Here is a 20751-nt window from a genome sequence, read left to right as displayed (position 1 = left end):
CTCACAGATGCACTATATATGTTGTGGAGGTAGCTTTGGTCTCCCATAGATGCCCATTGCATGTGTGATGCCTCCTTTTATTCAAAACTGGCCAGGTGTGGCTCCAGGCGATCACACGGTCAGCTGACCAACAGCTGGCCCGCAATCCATCGCAGTCATACCAAAAAGAAGGTGAACAAAGGATAACAGATATGAAAATACATACCTACATATATACAGAATGGCACTTAACTTATTGGTGTCACAAGTATAGTCAGTTATTTTCTGTATGATAAGGTGACCGGAAGTGCACTGCATTTATGCAGCACTTATGTAGTGTTGCTACACATGTACATAATGTAACTGAAGTAACCTACATTCATTGTTTACATTTATTGAAATACAACTGAAAAACCAAAATGTGAACAAATCTGCTGGCTCAAAAATCTACATACAGTAACTCGAACAATCCATTTTGGCGATTATGAATACGCTGTGTGAATGAAATGCTTATTGTAGCATGGGCTCTTAACTTTTTCTGAGTGATTGTGATTGATAACAGCTGGTGACTTCTCTGGGCCCATTGTAATAGGGACTTGTTTGATGGGCCCATTAGACTCAGACACAGATGCTACAATGGGAAAGTCTAATGAGCTCAGCTCTGATCTCAGCAAAGTCACTTGGAGCCATTTCAAAGCAGTTACAGCTCCCAAGATCAACTGTACAAACATCTACATGTAAGTATGAGGTGCATGGCACAGTTGTGTCACTGCCACAATCAGGAAGAAAACCCAAACTATCAACTGCTGCTGAGAGAAAACTTGGTCAGGATGTTCAGGTCACCACAAACCAGCAACAGACAGGTCTATCTGCTGGAAGACACTGTCAAGTGTGTTTTACATCAACGTGAGCTGAGAGGCTGCTGTGTTGAAACAAGCTCTTCCTCCAGACGCAGCACCTTAAAGCTCCACTGAAGTTTGCTGCTGATCACATGGACAAAGGGAAAAACCTTCTGGAGGAAAAAATCAGTGGTCACATGGAACTAAAACTGGGTTGTCTGGCCACGATGAACAGTTGCTGCCAGTGGCTCTGCTGCTCTCGAGAAAGTAAATAAAACAAGGAAGAAAGAGGACTATCTCCAAATTCTTCACGAAAACCTAAAACCATCAGCCAGAAGATTGTGTCTTGGGTGCAGTTGGTTGTCCCAACAGGGCAATGATGCAAAACACACATCAAAAGTGGTAAAAGAATGGAACAATCAGGCTAGAATTGAGGTTTTGGAATAGACTTCCTAAAGTCCTGAATTTGAACCCCATCGAGAACACGTGGACCGTGCTGAAGAAACAAGGCTGTGACCGGAGGACAACACATTGAGTTGAACTAAATCGATTCTGTCAAGAAGAGTAGTTCAAACAGCTCAAACAGCATTTTTTTTTTAGTGATTTACATCTTTGGAAGAAACACATGAGGCAATTGGTGGACTGCCCCTTTAATCCATTCTACTAAAGCTGCAAGTTCAGAAATGGTATTCTGTCTTCCAGTTCTCGCTGGGATCCCTCGTCACTGCAGTTTTTTTTTTGCTTGCGGTTAATTATTATTTATTATTATTTATTATTCATAACTGCAGATTTATTGACACTCAGATTAATTGAATTCCTCTCTTCAGCACAATGTGCTCGTGCATATATGACGATGTAAAGCGTAAAGAACTGGAGGCTGCCATGGGATCTCTATGAATGGGGATTACGTATGCTTAAGAAAAAAAAAAATACACACAACCTTTTATTTCATTAAGGCATTCCAACGCAGCAGAAACAAAACCTCTGTCACGCCTACAGTCCACCAGGATGTTTACACGGGGGCCACTTAATCCCAGCACACTGCCTCGTATGAAATTCTCCTGCATTCTCACATGTTGTGGAAGCACTTACATCCCCCCCGGGAGCCACGAGCTGCCATAAGCACGCTGGATTCAGTCGGTGCAGATGCCACAATGAAAACAATGATCTGTACCACTTCATTTTCAAAGTAATGTGATATGGTTCGGGCGAAACCAGCAGGTTTGCATGTTCCTGCATGAAAGGGATGGTTAGCGCCTGTATAGAAAAAAAAAAAAAAAAGTGTTGTTCAAAGAAAAAGGAGGCAGTTGCGTGGATACGAGGCTCAAGCTGAGGAACTGAAAAACAGCCCGAGGCGTCGTGTTTGTTTGCTGCCTTTGCAACTCTGCTGTGCGTGTGTGTGTGTGTGTTTACAGCACATGTGTGCGTTACATGTGTGGGTCTCCTATATGTACTTTTTTTCCCCCCCATGTGTGTGTCTGTGTGTACAAACTTGCGCTTTAATCTCATTTTACTGACACTGCTGCGTTACCTGCTGGATTTTAATGTGGGATGATCTTTTTCTGCCCCTCAGCTCAAGGTGCAGCCAGAGATATCCCACATGCTTCAAAAAACACCCCCTGTGACGAGCTGGAGGATCAGCGGGAGGCCAAGGATTATTACCTTGCAGTTGTTCACAAAGGTAATTTATCTCATGTATTTACTTATATTTCATTTAGGTTATGAACAGAAGCATATGAGAGGGGGAAAAAACGTGGTTTGGGATTGCATTTTGAGGATGATGTTAGCACTTCCATGATGCGGATGTTTTTTTCTGAGTGCTCCACTGTCCATGAGAATAACAAAGACTGGTCTGGCTCTTAGCTGCAAATGAAAGCAGCAAGGAGGAAATTAAACATACTATGCGGAGAATGTCGGTAACAATTGTGGATGTACAGTGTAATCGGGTTGTCACACTTTCAGAACTGGAAATCGATTGCGGAGGGCTTTCACTTTTTATCTGTCAAAATCAGTGGCAGGACTGGATATCTTCCTAAAATTAGCATGCACCGAAGAAAAAAAGAAAAAAAAAATTCTACAGAGAAAACAGAGCGGGGCTTCTCTGTAGCCTGCAGCTAGGTGTTGGTATCCTTGGTGTTGCTGCTTTCAGTTATTCTAAACATTTCCATGAACACGGTCATGGCACTGTAATAAAATATCGTGGCTAATTTAATCAAGAAAAAAAGCCGTGGTTATAAACTCTCCAGAGGAAATGAGTCAGACGTTTTGAATAATCAATGAAGTGTATCAGCTGTTCCTCGTGCGCAAATGTGAATGTTAATGTACAGATTACACGACTGATTTCTGCTGCTGGAGCATCGCTGCAGGTAATGTCATTAATATTTTCCTCACTAAGGACATATTTCTCCCTCTCATCCCATCGGTTATTGATCAGGATGCTACTTTTATGACCCGACAGCCTGATCCACAGGCTGATATCCACACACACAGAGGGATGCAGCGGAGCTCCTCTTCCTCTTCCTCCTCCTCCTCCTCCTCCTCCTCAGTTTAAAATCAGTTTTTTTTGTGTGTGTAATGCCAAAAAAAGTTGTGTGATATAAGAAAAATGGTATGTTGTTAATTCAGCGAATAAGGTGCTTAAAATATTCTCTTTATCTAGGCCTGCAACTAACAATATTTTCAACGTGGATTAATCTGCCAACTATTTTCTAGATTAATCAAGTAGTTGTTTGGTCTACAAAATGGTGAATCATGTTGAATTCAGTGTTTCCCAAATCCAAAGGTGACATCCTCAAATCTCATCTTGTATCGTCCACAACCCTCGAAATGTCATAGAGGCATAAAGAAACCAGAAAATATTCACACTGGACAAGCTGGAATCACAATTTTGCCTTTTTTTTTGTTTCTAAAAGAACAGACGAATAAATCCACAAAGAGATGAACCGATTAGCAAAAGGGTTGCAGATCAATTAAATAATTGACAGCCAATCCATGAATTGGTCGCAGCTCTAATAGTAATGAATGTGGAAGTGATATTTTTGCTCTCGTTGTGGTGGCAGCGACAAGATGCGCTGTGCACCAAGGCTTACCTGAGAACAGATGCAGAGAGCAGGGACAGAGTGAAAGTCGATAAAGTCATCAGCTGAAGCACAGTGTCAACTCTGCCGTAATGATTATTGAAAGATGGCCGTCGCGATAATCCTTTGTGATTAGGGAAGCAACTGATTTTGTCACAGTTTTCACAGCGAGTGGCACCATCTTAACAGCACACTATTTGACTGCCATGCATCTAACACTAGTTCATCATAATTCCAATAATTTACCCGTTTAGCGCAACAACAATCAACTGCCCACTCGGGTTTAATGTTTGTGTGGAAATTGGGGCTACTTCCCTGTCGTGCCAGCAACATTTGCCCCCCTGATTTTCTTCATTCACTGCAGCCCAATTTCTATTCTTTCCTCGTGATTATTTAGTTATTACCTACACACATTGGATCCAAATCATGTGACAATAAGACTATGTTATTAATTGAGTAATTTGTCATCATTTGTAGGGTAAGAAGCCTTTTGGAGATCCACCCTACAGCTACAGACAGGGCCTTGACACTGGTGGCAGCGGCAAAGTAGTTTAAGTAGCCTGCATCTAACAGGATCATTGGTTGACAGAATGTGTGATGATGAAAAATAGGTCGTCCTGCATTAACTTTAGCTTAGCTCTCACCAAACGTCACCACGGGGCTGTTGTTGAAAATCATTTTTTTGCCCGGTAACAGTGCTTTTTACATCAAACATGTTCTTGTTCTGCAACGTCCAACATGCAGGCTCTGTTAGAGTAAATGGAACAATCATGGTCACCGCGTTTTTTGGCCAGACCATCCTCAACAGAGGCGGACTGTGAAAGCAGCTTATTGCGACACGTATTGTCCTTTCTTGTTAGGTGGCGACCATAGTGGCAGAAGTAATCGTTACAGCAATGAGTGAGGAGCTCAGATGAAGTAGTATAAAGTGCAAGAAAGGCTGCACAGGGAGGATGTCAGGATCAAGGGTACATGTACAGGACTTCAACCCGGGAGAGCACTGTCACATCCAGTGTGAAGCAAAAGCCAATGCTTTTAATTTAATTCACTAAAGTAATGAATCTATGTCACATACGTATATAACGTAACTACAGTTATGCACATGAAGGCACGTTTGTAACTGACATTACAGAAGTAATGGAGTTGTTTTAACTCAACCCATAATGTCATCCTAAACCTAACCAAGTGGTTTCAGTACCTAAACCTGGCCGAACTGTGCACATACCAGGAAGGTACACCTGTTGCTGGTATATCGCAGTGGTCCTGATGTTTTGGGTGCACTTATGTGTCGGTTTACTGGTCATTACCCTATTCATTTGTTATAAGGTATAAGGATGTGTAGTTTATGTCAGATCAACCACTAGAATACACCTACCGCTCCAGCTGCTGAACGCCTCCTGACAGAAATGTACTCTACTGTGTCTGATCCATTGTTTCTTCAAACAAACAGTCAGGGCATCAGAAACCAAGGTAGTATCTTAGCTACATTGTCGGATATGTTGAGCCTGTACTAAGGAATGGCAAGGAACGGTGACAAACCAACATAAAGCAACTGTTTGACTGTGTGTTTGGTCAGAGGTTGGCATGTCATGATACAGACACTGTAGCAAGTGGAATGGTAATGTAAAACAGAGAGGTACAGATGGTTAAAAAGACTGTTGATACAAATTGGCTGAAGTCACCAGCACGGTTTCTCAATATACAGTCCTGTGTTACCATAGATCATATGAAATACTTTTCTTTTATTGTTCCTGTCTTTGAGTTTGCCTGATGAGTCTGACAAGCTTCTCAACACTCAGACAAACAGATGTATTCCATCCCACTAGATGGTGACAGGCAGATGGTCAGATTAGATTAGACAATGAGAAGGGAAGACACAAGTGATTGGAAATTGCTGGATTGCTGGAACAATTGATTGTTTCCGGCATATAAAGTGGACGAGCCTCCCGGCTGCATTCAGTTATTCCGATACTCAAGTTTGTTTCTGTGTTCATCATCCGTTCCGATGCGATTGAGGGATTGTGTTAATAATCAGCTATTTTTGAATTTAGTCTTGTAAGTTTTTATCATATTTAGACAATCTCAATCTGTTTTATGTAGTCGAATTAAAGTCTGGGCATTTTAGTCTTATCTTTGGTCTATGGTCAATGACAACTCTCTTTTTTATTTATTTATTTATTTATTTATTTTTAATGTCAAGCTTGTTTTTATAATGATGCTGACAAACCAACCACCAAACAGATTTACAAGAAACGTTGGATGAAGGATGGGTGATTTAAGCACAAAAAGGGCCTCAATTTTTTTTCTTTACTAAATACATGAGTCTAGTACCAACAGAAGATCTAGGCACGGTAGGCAAACGTGTGTGTGTGTGTGTGTGTGTGTGTGTGTGTGTGTGTGTGTGAGAGACTAGAACTAGAAGATAGAGAAATAATGTTTTTTTAAATAATCTTTTAAATGACTTTTTTCCTCCCCAACCATCATAGCATGTTGCTATAGTCACAGCTAGTGTTTAATGATGTCGATGCTGTCACATCTTAGTCATGGCAATGTTCTTGATGAACATTTTACAGCCATTTTCGTTCACAAATGAACACAGTATGGAGCAAAAGCTAGGTATTGCAGTGTACTAGGAGTCACGTATAAAGCTATGTGAATTATTTGATTTAAGAAGGCCGCCCATCATCTTCCGTTCAGCCCAATGATCATTCCTCCAGCAACAATCTGTGGAAAAATGGGGCCTATTTCCTATCCACCCCTCTATGGCCGTAATATTTTGAACCCAACAAGACTATACACACATGAGACACACAACATAGGCGAGAAAATGTCAACGCTTCATTGACTTCTATCAGCAGCAGCTCAGTTTTTATTTACGTATTATTTTAAATACATCATACACCCTCATAAACTGTATTCCCTGGCGAAATGTCAGGAAGATATGGAGAAATAGATACCGCTAGCCTATTATGAAAGGTGTGTAAATGTCATCATAGGTTGATGCGCCAGAGTGACGCGCGCCTAGCCAGTTAAAAATAACTACCCTGTCAACGTTGGAACACCAAACCACTCAGTTATATTACAAGCCTGAACTCATCAAGTTGATGTGACTGGTGGTCCAACATTTTATTGTTAATAAATGAAGACAATGCAGATGTTAACAGCGACATGTGGATAAGTTACTCCCTCATATAGTAATTTCTGGAAACATTTTCTCTGATTTGGACCAATAGGAGCACAGAGCGCTCTCTGTACAGCTGTTCGCGCTGAGAATTAAAACACTTCAGACATATGTGGATGTGACATCACCTCAGCACACACACATACACACATGCATACATACATACATACATACATACATACATACATACATACATACATACATACATACATACATTCTCTTTCATTATCTTTTGGCTGACTGGGAAAGATGTAGACAGAGCACACCTTGATCAACCAGTGAATGGTTCTAGACTGACTCTCAGTGATGTCAGATGGTTTAGCGTTCTGGTTTCCATCCAAATGTAGCCCACATATTAGAAGTTAGGTCATGGTGGTGCTAATTCTCCAGTCATGTGCTATTAGGCCCCTTCAGTAGAATGACGCAACATGACGAGGTAAATAAATCATTTAGTACACACCTTGTTCTATAGTGACATTTTATGACAAAGTGCCACGTAGATCGAGTTCACACTGCGGCCTTTTCCCTCTGACGTGAGCTCAGGATTGGAGCTTGAGCGCTGGGAGAATGTTATCCCGCCATGTTCCACATTAAAAGTCATGTAAACACAGGGAGCCTGGCCAATCGTTATTATTTCACAAGTTACCGATTGATCAGCAGTTGAAAAGACTATGAGTAGTCAAAATGTGATGGGCCATCAGGACATGTTTCGAGGTAGAAAACATATTTGATTACCCACACGTATATTTGAAGTTATACCACTTCCTCGCTAGCGTAATGTTTGATTACATCTAGTGCCCCTTTCACTTGAATAGATGTGTCCAAAATGTTTGTTAATATTTCAGGATTACTGTACGCATTTACATGTAACAGAGACTTTTGCCCAAATGACAGTGTTTAAATGACAATAAAGCTTGAGTGATTTACAGTAATTCACACAAAGATTCATACACCGATGATGGTGGCTGCCATGCAAGGTGCCGACCAGCACATCAAGAGCAGTTTGGGGTTCAGTGTAGATTAGATAAAATATAAGATAGGATTGTTTGTATTTCTGGTGTTTCCACTCAGGTTTTTTTTTTTTTTTTCGTGCATAAAACAAATGGAAATGCATTTAGTGAGGGCATCTGTGATTGGTCAAAGTGTAGTCTGCCATGCGTCTCGGTCAAAGCACAGCAGGGTTTATAACTGAATGATCGGACAAGTTGCTGAAGTAAAGACTAGGTAAGACTTCACGCTCAAAAATGCAGCATGACCGTTTGGTCTCTACCGGGCATCCTGTTCGCTCACATTCATATTATTCAGCAATGTTTATTCCATCAGCAGACAGACAGTGGTGAAATGTGATCAGCACCTCTGCCTGTCTAACCGTCCCATCGATTTCCGAGCGCGTGGACATAATGCAGGCCCTCCGTTTTTTGTACTGAGGACAAACTGTTCCCCCCAGAGACCACTGGCCTGCTCAGCAATGCAGCAGTTATCCCTCTTTACCCTCCACTCTCCTGCCAACAGCAACGCGTCAACACAGCTCCTCTGTTTAGAAAGCTGACAGCCTCACAGTCATACAGGTGACAATCAGTCCCCACTCCAACCGTACACATCTTTTCATTATAAGCCATTACTGTCACCTAGCAACCTGTGTGTGTGTGTGTTTGTGTTGCCTCACCCATTGTGTGTGTGTGTTGAAATATACGTGTGCATAACTGTCACTTAGCTATCAGCCAACATCCTTTCATAGCATCTCCAATGGAAATGTTTTGCAGCATGCCAGTGAATAATAGACAGCTCTGCTGCTAAACAGGGACACTTAATGAAGACACAGTCCCTGACACAGCCACTCACACTGTCACTGATGGGCGCGGGTTTGAATGATAGCATGGTTGTTATGTAAATGTGAAGCCAGAGCTTTCCATACAATAGGTTTATGCTCAAGCAATTTCGTTACGGAGCTGTGGCCACTTTTTCGGCATTTTTGAGGGAAAATACCACCCTAAAACACCTCCGCTGTGGAAAAAGAGAAATAGCTGCTTGCATTTCGTCTCATTCTTTTGTGGGTGCATAGGTAGGTTGGTGGTGTATTTCTTTTATGCATGTGCCTACACGACTGAGGTGTATAAATTGCTGAAGTGAGATGAAAGGAAGTTACTTCATAAAGGTGTAAGTGCTTCATCCAACATCAATAGGTAATTCGGGGCACCAACCCTTGAAGAAGGGAAAAGATAGTAAATTCACCAAATCAGTCTCATAAAAAGGTATTAAATTGTCAGTTCGTAAGTCTGATTTATAATTAACTTCAGTACAACCAAGATTACCATGACAGCCAGTCATGGTCGAAGGATTTTTGGAGTCTTCAACAGTGAAGAGGTTGGCAACATTCACACTTCACAATATTAACATAGACGGCACGTAGGTTCAAAAGTCTTTTATTTACCACAAAATGAAAACGCACAACCTACCTAACATTTAATATATACAGGTGTGTGTCAGTTTGTGTGTATGTGTCTGGAAGAACGAAAGCAAAATGACGGCTAGGGTTCATGGCCGCATGGCATGGACAAAGAAAGACTGTGCTGTTCCCGCTGTGCATTGTCGCTCAGAGCTGGGTGTCTTGGTAGTGTTTGCAGCTAGGTGTGAAGACTGGGGAAGTCCAGGGAATTCTGGGTAACTCAGCTCAGTTCACAGTCCATTTTGAAATCCCAGATAAATGACTTCACCTGTGGGTCTCAACAAAGGAAAATTAATAAAACATTTAGAACTATAAAGGAGACATTAAATGACACAAGTAATTGTGACTAGACAATAGACTAGGGATGCAAAGACACATCAGCTTTTGCAATATCCCGCTAAAAAAATGGGACTGTGATAATACATACCAACCTATCATATGGTTATTGGTCTTCTAAAGCTCATGGACCTAATAAGTTGAATCTGTATGAATGCTTTTTTCCCCGGTGAATGCTTGTTCGGTTTTGTTCTCAAGCTGTTAGCTCACGCAGACGCTCTAGTAAAGTCGATTTTTTAGTGGCGTTTGAGCCGCAGTAACACCATAACGACTGCCTCAACTCGTTCTCCTGGAGGCACCTTTAGCTGCAGTGTCTCTGAGCTCGTTAGATGGAGCGAGCAGGCCGGCTGTCTGCACGGCGGGCTGTAAGTGGGCCGCCCTGCCGCTGCTCTGTCACCCGGCATATCTGCTTCACTTAACGAGCCCAAAGAGACTGCAGCCGCAAAAGCCCGGCAGTGTGTTTACCAGCGGGGAAACTACATCGCACAATCCACTGCGTCTGCTTCTCAGTGGGCTTTTTTTTGTTTTGTTTTGTTTTGTTTCTTTTCAAAAACCATCCGCAACACAACAACACAACAGCAACCCATTAACTCCAGATAATGACTGAAAGTACAGGTAGGCAATAATACGATTTATTTCGGCCCTAGCTGTCCGCTGAACAACGAGAGAAAGTGAGATCGGAGCGCTTGTTCTTGGCTGCCCTTCCGTGTCAGAACCCCCCCTGGGTGTTCTGGTCGTCCCGCTGTATGACCAGAGGGAGGGAGGGATTGCAACAGGCTGCAGTATTGTTTTACCAATGTACATAGTTCAACCATTTATCGCCAAATACAATCCATGGCTACTTTTCACACGTGGGTAGGTCAGACTGGCTACTATTATTGTACTAAAAAAGGAAAGCAGACGGACCTAAATGTACAAAGTAATAACAAATTGTACAAAACTAAGAAATGTTGTGCACATCAGATATTTAAGGACATTGTTCAGGTCTCCTTTTTGATAAATATCCGACCATGGCCTACATAGCATATATTTTTCACTCTAAGGTCGTATTTTGACAACATGTGCCTTGAACATGTGGATTGGCGTAGGGCATCCTTACTTTACTTCACAGTTAGCCTTTAAACCATCTGACTACTGCATGGCTGAAGCTGAGGATGCACCTGCCCACACATGCCACACAACCCATTATCCGTTTCTGATGGTTGAAGGGAACACAAATCCATAGGCTACATCATTCTTACACAGCTATTTTGATCTGAGCAATTCTATTCCATTAAAATCCGTGTTCTCACTCTCGACACTCTGCTTTGGTCAGCTTGATGCATCCTGTTATATAACATAAACGGCATCTGTCATAGAAATCAGCTGGTATATAACAAATGATCAGCAGCGTGTTTGTTTAGCCCTCTCCACTTTGTGATGGGCAGTTGATCACTGACTGTGTAATTGCTGGCAAATGTCTCCCTTCACATTAAGTGATGATGTTGCCTGCTTGGTGAATACTGAAGTCACTCAAGATATACACTTTTGTGCGACAGAGACTTAGTTTTTTGTTTTTTTTTTTGTATGAAAAGGTGGAGATGTTCTCACAGCACTTGAACTATTTTACTTTTAAACACATCTTTGCTATGTACCTCCTATTTTCCAGTTACTACTCATTATTCATTGATAGCTTTGCTTTGTAGATAAAATCCTTTGTTAGATAAGTTTTTTCATCAGTGTAAAACATGAATTTAACATCAAGGTTTAGCATCAGCCTCAGAATCAAAGGGGCAAAGCTTCTGTCGGGAGCCGTCAGTTTGCACTGACGTGCAGCAGTCATTCAGGGACACATCCATCACAGGCGAGGCAGACGTAGCAATTTCTGCTCTGACAGTAGCCTCAACAAGCCTGACTGCACTGCAGCTGTGAGACAAGGTTTTCTTTTTTTTTCTTTTCTTTTCTTTTCTTTTTTTTTTGACTGGAAACTCTCCCTCCCTCACCATTACTGTCACTCTGACCGTATTTTCTCTTCCCTTCTCTCCGTGTGTGTAAACCAGCTGTATGCAACAAGTCAGGGGGGATTCTAAGACTCTAACAAGTAAATCTGGGAAATAGGTACAGGAGCTCAACTTCGGCTTCGGGCAGAGGCAGAAAAAGGCCCATTTAAAATACATTTTACATTGAATCCGAAAAATCACCACATATCGTTCAATTTTAGATTAAAAATATTTTCAGGAGTTTTGACTCATGAATTAAATACAACCCTTTTTTTTCTTTTACTAAATACTGATTGATTTGTGATTTTAAAAACCTATGTATGAAAAAATATATATATTTTGTAGTGATGCTGGGTATTTGTGATGATCCCATGCAGGTGCTCTTTGGGATCTTCAGGATTTGAGCAAAATCAAAATACCTTTACAGAGTAGATCGAGCCGGACAGGAAGTCAGATAGCAGCGCATCTGGTTCAACAAGTAAAACACTGTGTGCCACTGTGTCTCCGATGGATCAAAACACCCTGTGTGCTTCAGTCAAAAAAAAAATAAAATACCAACAATCCCGTTGACGATGATTTTTGACTGATGACCGCTTGTATTTTCAGCTGTTCTCTTAAGCAGAAGTATTGTGATCAATTTTGCTTGAAAGCTGCCTCCGGGCTCACCAATCACCGAATTCAGCTTAAACCAGAGAAACATGCTTATATATGTACACATGTCAGAGAATATATATATATGCTTAAATATATCAGAAGATGGAACTGCCATTGAAAAATGCTGAACAGATGCCGTTTTTTGGCTCAAATGAGAGCGGCATTCACCCAAAACAGCCAACGGGCCTGTCCACGTTATCGGATAAAGTTGAGGAAAACTGCCACTGGCCCTGTCGTTCAGTGCTAGCCCCTATGACAAATGAGGGCGAGTCAAAGTTAATAATTATATTAAAAGCCTGCCCTGGTGATGCATTCTCTTTTGACACGTCCATTCGTCACACTTGTGCAGCGAAACGTTTCCCCTCTGATAAATATTTCCAGGGGATCAAGATGGAGCCCTGTGAAACATTATTGGGAGAGACTCATTGATATTTCCCCCACAAGGCAACAGTCGGCATTTAAGAGCACTATACTAAATAAAAGGATATTGATTTGCCTAAATGAATGCCTGGGCCTAACCTTCAGGAGTGCATGAATCGAGGGCATGCGTCTTGTAAATTACTAGTGGCAGACATGCTTTAATATCAGCGGAAGCACTGTGATCCGTCTGCACACTGTGGACACTGTGTTTGGCCGTACCGTACATCATGTAATATCAGCGGCCGGGCTCACCAGCTGAGCAGAGTAAACGTTTGTTTTATGGCTTGGGAGCCGAGACTAACAGGAAAGCTGCGGGTTTGCAGAAAACTTGACAGTTTCTCGACCTCTATTTTACTTACAAAATTGCTGACTTTGACCTGTACTAGCTGCAGTGTGGTTTTATAGGTCCGTGTGGGACTGCGCTTGTAAACAGAAGATGAGACAATAAATTCCTACTCTGTGAAACAGTCAAGTGATTCAGTTGCGGCTGTTGTGATGCTCCTGGATATACAAAACCTGAAATATGGCTCAGACGGCAAGACGGTCTGATGTGCCGGCGTGAAACCAAAAAAAAACCAAAAAAACTTTTCTTGTTAAAGTTATTCCTGGCTTCACGTCGATGATGGCCTTATAAAAAACCACAGAGGTCATTCCCGACCGGCTGTCTTTTCCTCAAATCTGACATTTTCTGCTTCCTGCATTCACCAAACCAGCTGCTTGACAGACAAGGTTCTTTGATACATAGATGGCTTCGCACGCTCAGATACATAATTGATGTTAAGCTGCTGGAGAGATGGCAGCTTTTCAGGATGAAGCAGTGGAGAATCGGCTGCATTCATCTCACGCTGGTATTGTCACACCCACCGAAGGATGTATACGCTTAGCAGTGTTCAGCTCCCGCTGTATTCGGAACATACTGAAGACGGACGCCAGGATTAAAAAAATAAAAATACCTCGCCAAGTCTTTTGGTACGGATGAATGTCTCATTCTTCAACTGTAAAGACTTTAAAAATCAAACTGCAATTATTTTGACAATGATTGCAACTTACGACTTTTGAAAAAAAAAAAAAAAAAATCTAAATCCTGATGATTGTGTGACATCTGTTTGGGTCGGTACCAACAAAACATCAGGAGAGTCACTCATAATTCAAACATATTTTGATTATATTTTATTATCATTATGTTATTATATGACCACATACCTCAACACCAGTGTTGGGTAACGCTACTTTTAAAAAGTAACTCATTACATTACTGCTATTAAAAAGTAACTTGTTATGTTATGTCTACAAAAAAAAAAAAAAAGACTTGTTAGAGTGCTTTAGAGTTGCTAAAATTTATGGTCATTCTGTAGCCTTCTTTGCTGCCCACAGTCGGTAACTGCAGCCTAATGATAGGGATGACAGATGCAATAGAACTTTCTCATCTTTAATCTGCTGACAATCTGATAGTGAGCTGGGCAGAGGCACACATTATGGGGCAGCTTTCATGAAAACAATACAACTAGGGCTCCTATAGCCAGAATATGGTGATTTGCAATGCAACTAATGAGCCTGTGAACTGTGTGTGCTTATATAAAAACCATGAAAGCACAAACACGATCAAAGTGGAGGTTTGTTAAAAAAAGATAAATAAAAAAAAAATAAAAAAAAACTCATTCCTTCACACAAACGATTAAACTTGCATGCAGTGAAATAGAAGTAGAACAGAAGGAAAGTGAGAGTGTTACAGGGATATCATTTCTGTTTTGAAGCAACAAAAGGAAGAGAAAGCAATTCTTTCCCGGTGACGGATTACCTCGATGTTAAAACAATATGGATCAGTTGAATTGCAGACCTGTAATCTATAGTAAAGTTTTTTAACAGTAACCACTGCACGCACTCACGTGGATCTGCTTATTTTAACAATGCCTTATCCGACTAACTGGGCACCACACCCACATTTTCTAGTTAGGGGACTGAAGAATGACGCAGTTACTACTTTAAATTTTGCACATTAAAGCTGCTACAAGCGACTTGAAATTTTTGTTTGATTCTGGCGTCCCCTGTGGACAAAAGTGGTATGAGCCCCACGACATCCTGTGGTCAGGATCTTGATCCAAGTACAGTTAGGAGAACAAAAATATGTTAAAACTGTGTACTGTCATTGTAATACTATATACTGTAATGCTAATATAATAAATTATTTGGTGTATAGCCCCATGTAAAATGGTGGGCTAGCATTCTTGCACTCTGCTTTTTTACCGATACCATAAACGAGCTGTAATATGTTAAGTGGGCTTTGGAGGAATTGCCCTGTAGATTACTTTACCTTTAAACGGAGCCCAGCTAGCCCTGTTTTCAGCTTTTATGCTAAGCTAAGATGACTGCTGGCTTCAGCTATTCATTAGAGAGACATGAGAGTTTATGGTTTATGCATTTATTGAGAGTGGTATCATAAATCAAACACACGTCTTTCCCCCCAAAATATTGATCTATTGCTTCAGTATAAAATATCCAGCGGAGAGATGGGTTTAATGATCGGGACACTAAAAGGTTCAAAACATTTAAACCCTGTTTTTTTCTGGGCGTCTGGCAGGACTGTGCACACCAGCTCGCGCAGGCAATGCTGAAATATGCTGCCCTTGCATGATAAAGCCATTCATCACCCTCTAAAGATTTGGGGTGCATTCCACTTGCACCCGTCCACCCTCTATCATTAGTCACATCATTATGCTTAAAACACGCTGGAAGCTTTATTTCTTTTAATGTCTCCTCGCCTCTGCTCTCTGAGGGATAGACAGGCAGAGACTGCGGTAACGGAGACGACGCGGGCGCGCGCTGTCAGTTTCCAAAAACTCTAAAGAGGCCGGCGATGAGGGGTCAGTGAATGCAGCAGCTGCATCCCTGTTACTTGCAACAGATGGGGACAACAGCAGCAAATTTAGTGCCAAATTCTTTTCGCGAGATGACATTTTAATAATAGGATTTTCCCGGGTGTTTTCATCAGCTCCAAGCGCATTGACTGACACCATGGCAGCAGCTAGTGCATTGGACTGCTGTAAACAAGTAGTTCCACTTAACGTTACATAGGAGTTTGGCTCGAAAGTGGTCGGAGCCCGAATACAAGCTTTGAAGGCAGGGATGACAAGCTGTTGTGGAAATATTTTTTTTTGTTACATCTGTCAAAATTTTCTCGACATCCTGACAACAATGAATACATCAAATGCTCAGACAATAAAAAAAAACAAAAAAAACAAAACTTAATAAAGACAGTATATGTGGTGATCGCAGGCCTCTACTACCTGTCAAACTGGCGTTTTTAGCTTCTTCATTAAAACACTGGACAATAGAGATGCACGGGTCATGTTTTTTGAATACCCGCAACCCATGGCTGCATGTGGAAGTGTCCTTGAGCAAGATGCTGAACCCCAAATTGCTCCTGGTGAGAAGCTGGCACGAGCAGTTGGCACCTTGCATGGCAGCCTCTGCCATCAGTGTGTGAATGTGTGTGTGTGAATGGGTGAATCTGACAAGTGTTGTAAAGCAGCTTTGAGCGGTCAGTAGACTGGAAAAGCGCTACAGAGATACGATTCCATTTACCCGTTCCGTTACAAGAGCCAACTTGCATCGCACAGCCCATTAAAATATGCGGTAATCAAGAACCTGTTCAAAAGACGCGATGCGCCATATAGACCACCTCACTGGACTGAGAGCAGAGAGGACAAAACTGTCTCTCTTCAACTCTTTTACTCCTCCACCAACCGCTCCCAGGCGACTGAGGATCGAGGCTAAATAAATGTGATGAAAAATAAAAACAAAGTATTTCCAAATTTTGGTAATTTATTGTTGAATAAGCTAAAGAGGTCCAAGCATTTCAACAGGTTCAAGCTGTGAACATGAACTGTGAACCTTTTTTTTTTCCCTCTCTCTCTCACACATGAACAAGACTTTTCGTCACATCGCCTTATGTGTCAGACTCCACAGGGTTTCAGCCTAGTGACTGGCCATACTGTGCAAAAAGACAAAAAACAAAAAAAACAAAAACAAAAGTAAAGAACAAAGTCCACAGCCCCAAGATTTAACATGTTTCAACACATTTTCCCTCCAAGACCAGCGGAACTGAAGGCGCGCTCGCTGGACGCGCTTGTTGCCGGAGCGCACAGCAGCACTTGTTGCCAGCATGGAGAGGAGAGGGGGTTCTGCGCAACGACGATCCCTCCTAAAGGCAAGGAAGGACGTCCTCCTGGCACCCGCTAACACTGTACTTCATCTGGCTCGGCTTCATCTGGGATTTCTGGCCGTCCTGTGAACATTCTCCGTCTTATGAATGCTCCATCTTTATGACAAAGAAAAAAAGAGTTTTGGCGCCGGCGGTGTAAATAAAAGTACAGATACCACTTACTTAGGGGGATAAAACAGCGAGCCTTGTGACAATAGATCTGCTTGTGTGTGTGTGTGTGTGTGTGTGTGTGTGTGTGACTGAGAGGAGAGGGGAAGGGAAATGAGCTGTTGCACACATTATGTTTTTGCAAATTTTTGCTAAATGTTAATTAGGCCAACTCTGAACGCAGCTTTGTCAGACATTGACCTGTTAGCCTGCACCTGTGATATTCTCTGGTAAAGCTGACCCAAACCTGTTGACTAACAGGTGCATTTGTCAGGTATCTATTGGACAGGCTACATGTCTGTCTACCTACTCACCTCCCTGCCTTTTGCACTCTTACTCATTGTGTATTACCGGAGTCTTCCATAGGGCTAGGCGGATGTCTTGCCAAAGCTGTTAGCGAACATGACAGCTTGACAGGGGTGAGTACTAACATAGCCATGTTCATTATTTACATCGAGTATGAAAATGATCAGTGTTTCTGCATATGCGGGTGAGACAAAAGTCAGTTAGATATGTTGAGCAATGAAGATGCTGCACTGTGCTCACAGCACACAGCCATCGAGCCTGTCGTTCACGGCTTGATGGCTGTTTCGGTAGCACGAAACACACAGCCCCCTGAGCCGAGCTAGGCCAGTTAGCCCAAAGCACACTCCAGTGGCATGGATTAGCAACTGTTGTGGCGGGGAGGGAGGCTTGTAGTGAGGTGCTAGGATTTTTTTTTTTGTTGGGTTGGATGGTTTACTTAAAAAAAATGCGGCTATGTCTTGCTGGTTTCTACAATCTTACCAACACAATCTCGAATAAGTGGAGTAAAAGTACGTTGGGTTTCTTCGGTGAAAAGGCAATCTTTGGAAAAGCTTTTAGCACAGAAATCCGAGGGTCTGTAAGTATGAAATCATAGTCATTGACGGCTCACTTTAACGAATACTTAGAGCCTGTGAACACACTGTTCCCAAAGAGCAGGTACTGTAACACGTGCGTAGCGAATAATACGACTCCCTGTAAGCATAGTAATGCAACACAGTGCCATACAGATATCAGCAATCAATGCACAGGATGATTATGATTATTTCTGAGGCCAGGTGAGAGTGCTGCTGCTCATAGTGAATGCAGTGTAGCAGAGTTAGACATGTCGCGGTGCTTCCTGTCACTGCAGAGATGCAGAGGTGGTTATGGCTGCTGTAACACCTTTATGAAAGCTCTCCTCCACACACGCCGGATCACACACTTTCTTTCATTTCTGTCACATTTTGCTCTATCTCTCATGCACACAGACACATCGACACACTTCTTTGCTTGTATATGTTTTTTTTTTTATATATATATATACGTTCATTTTCCCTTTTACTGCATCGTGTGTCACCTATTCAGCATCATTAAAAATGTGTCTGTGTTCTCTTGAGGTTTTTTTTCGAGATTTTATGTAACATATTTGTGTAGGTAGACTCCTTTTTTTTTTTTTTTTTTTTTTCTTTTTGCTTTGGAATTGCATCGTGACCTTTTTAAGGATATGTGTTAAAGCTGAAATCTTTCCTGAATGAAGTGGGTTTTATGTTTTTATTTATTTTTTCTTTTCATTTCATTCTTTAAACAAGTCCTCAGTTACTTCAGCCGTTTAGGGGAATTTGCTGCAACGCTGTTTTGCTGTGAAGCTCCGCAAGTGTTTTGTGGACTACGATTTCAGTCTGCATGAGGGTGAGGAGATAATAATCATTTTCAGACAATTTTAATTTTTGGTTGAATGTTACTGCCTCATTAGAACAGACAGTCGGCAAATAATACAGCAATTAATCAAAACTTTGTCTGGAGGTGACCGAAAGGAACGCAAATATGTGAGAAGTCATGCTTTGTTTGGAGATGAGGGGACCTTCTCATCCAGTCTCCCTTAAATGTGGGCTGGACCACCCACCACCCAGCCCAACAGGAGCCCTGGAGAGGATAATGTTCTTTTGTTTTTGTTTTTTTGGGGCACCTCCACCTGCCAGTACCCTTTTAGCAGATCAAGTTTAATTACATAAGAGGAACCACCGACACGTTCAACACAATTCTCCTATCCTGGGCAATGGATAACTGCCAGGTTGTGTTAGATTATTTACTTTCCTAAAATCGATACAAAGACCGATCAGGCTCGTCAAACTTACCAACCAAGAGGCAGGGAGCGCTCTGAACTCAAACTGGGCTCGGCAAGCCCGTGCTCCAGCCTCTCTGTTCAAACAGTGGTGTTTGTCAGGATTAACGCCGCATGGATGTGTGTTGTGGGGGATCGCCTACGGCAATATCACGTTGTGAGACGGTGGCACACGAGGGTACATCATCTGACAAAATCAGATTCACATTGTCTACAATATAGATAGACGTATAGCAAATAGTAATATACTGTATGTAACCTTAATTTTTTTTTTTTTTTTTTTTTTGATCATACAGGATTTCCACCATATCACACAAGATCCTGGTCCTGGTCTCCTTTTTGGTCTGTCTCCTTAATAAAAACTCCTCAGCCACATCATGAAAGTCCAGGTCTCTGACGAGTTCTGTCTGACGAGTTTTTTTTTTGCCACAGACAGAGTGTTCAAGCGCTGTTGACTCATCGTTGTCCGCATTTCACTTTATCATTCTCGCTGCGCGGCAAAAGGAACGCTCCCCTTCACAGTTTGTCAGCGGAAAAGTCAGACACGTCCTCAAGGCATCAGAGAAGGCAGATTGCAGGCCAAGCCAAAACGTGATGTTCAGCGCTGTTGATGGAGACTTGTCCTATTCTGATATCTGAACCCAATGAGCTTGTTGTTGTTCACTGGCGTGTGCTACAATTTCACTTTCTGGCATAATTAAATCTCCAATTATATCTGTCAGATCCTTTCTAGGCAGACAGGTGACGAGCAAGACAGTAACATAAAACGTCTCTACTTAAACTTTCTTCCTCCCGTCATGTATGTTGTTTGCTATTAGGCTTAGTTAAAGCAACATTATGTAGAAGTTTTTCATTGTTGTGTGATTTGGCGCCTCCCCCACAGCTTCACTGCGGTAAATACAAACCCTAGGTGTGTAACAGTTTGTCTGGTGACGGCGACACCGTTCACCCTGCTGCAGGACTCTGTACCAACGTGACTCTGAGGCAGCGAGGTGAAAAAGTTCCATCGTGTTGCTATAATGGAAAGTGTGGAGAGCAAGCCAACACATAAACGAGCAATATAATATGAAGTCAGTTCATGTAAGACAACATAAGGGATTATAGCGGCGTACAGCAACTCACAGAGTCCATTATAATCAAAAGCTTTAGAAATTCGAAAGTGTTTTCATCAACACGTCGACTCACGCTCAGCACGAGGCCGACAGCGCAGCACCGCGAGACGGAGGCGCATCAGGAGACACAATTACCCGTCAGCGCGAGCGCCGCATGGGTACATCATGAGCTTTACCATTGCAGCGTGGTAAAAGCTCGTGATGTAAGAGCTACCGGCCATTTAGAAGTGA

General features: G+C 42.0%; 1 long non-coding RNA gene across 1 annotated transcript; it reads left to right on the top strand.

Annotated features, from left to right (window-relative positions):
• Positions 1–459: 459 nt before the first annotated feature.
• On the top strand, positions 460–19910 carry LOC119008844. Its single transcript, XR_005071572.1, has 3 exons — positions 460–716; positions 2392–2499; positions 19705–19910. It is a non-coding gene; the product is annotated as an uncharacterized LOC119008844 (long non-coding RNA).
• The last annotated feature ends 841 nt before the right edge of the window (positions 19911–20751 follow it).

Source organism: Acanthopagrus latus, chromosome 19 (assembly GCF_904848185.1).
Source record: "Acanthopagrus latus isolate v.2019 chromosome 19, fAcaLat1.1, whole genome shotgun sequence".
NCBI classification, from domain to species: domain Eukaryota; kingdom Metazoa; phylum Chordata; class Actinopteri; order Spariformes; family Sparidae; genus Acanthopagrus; species Acanthopagrus latus.
This window is presented reverse-complemented; position numbering and strand designations above follow the sequence as displayed.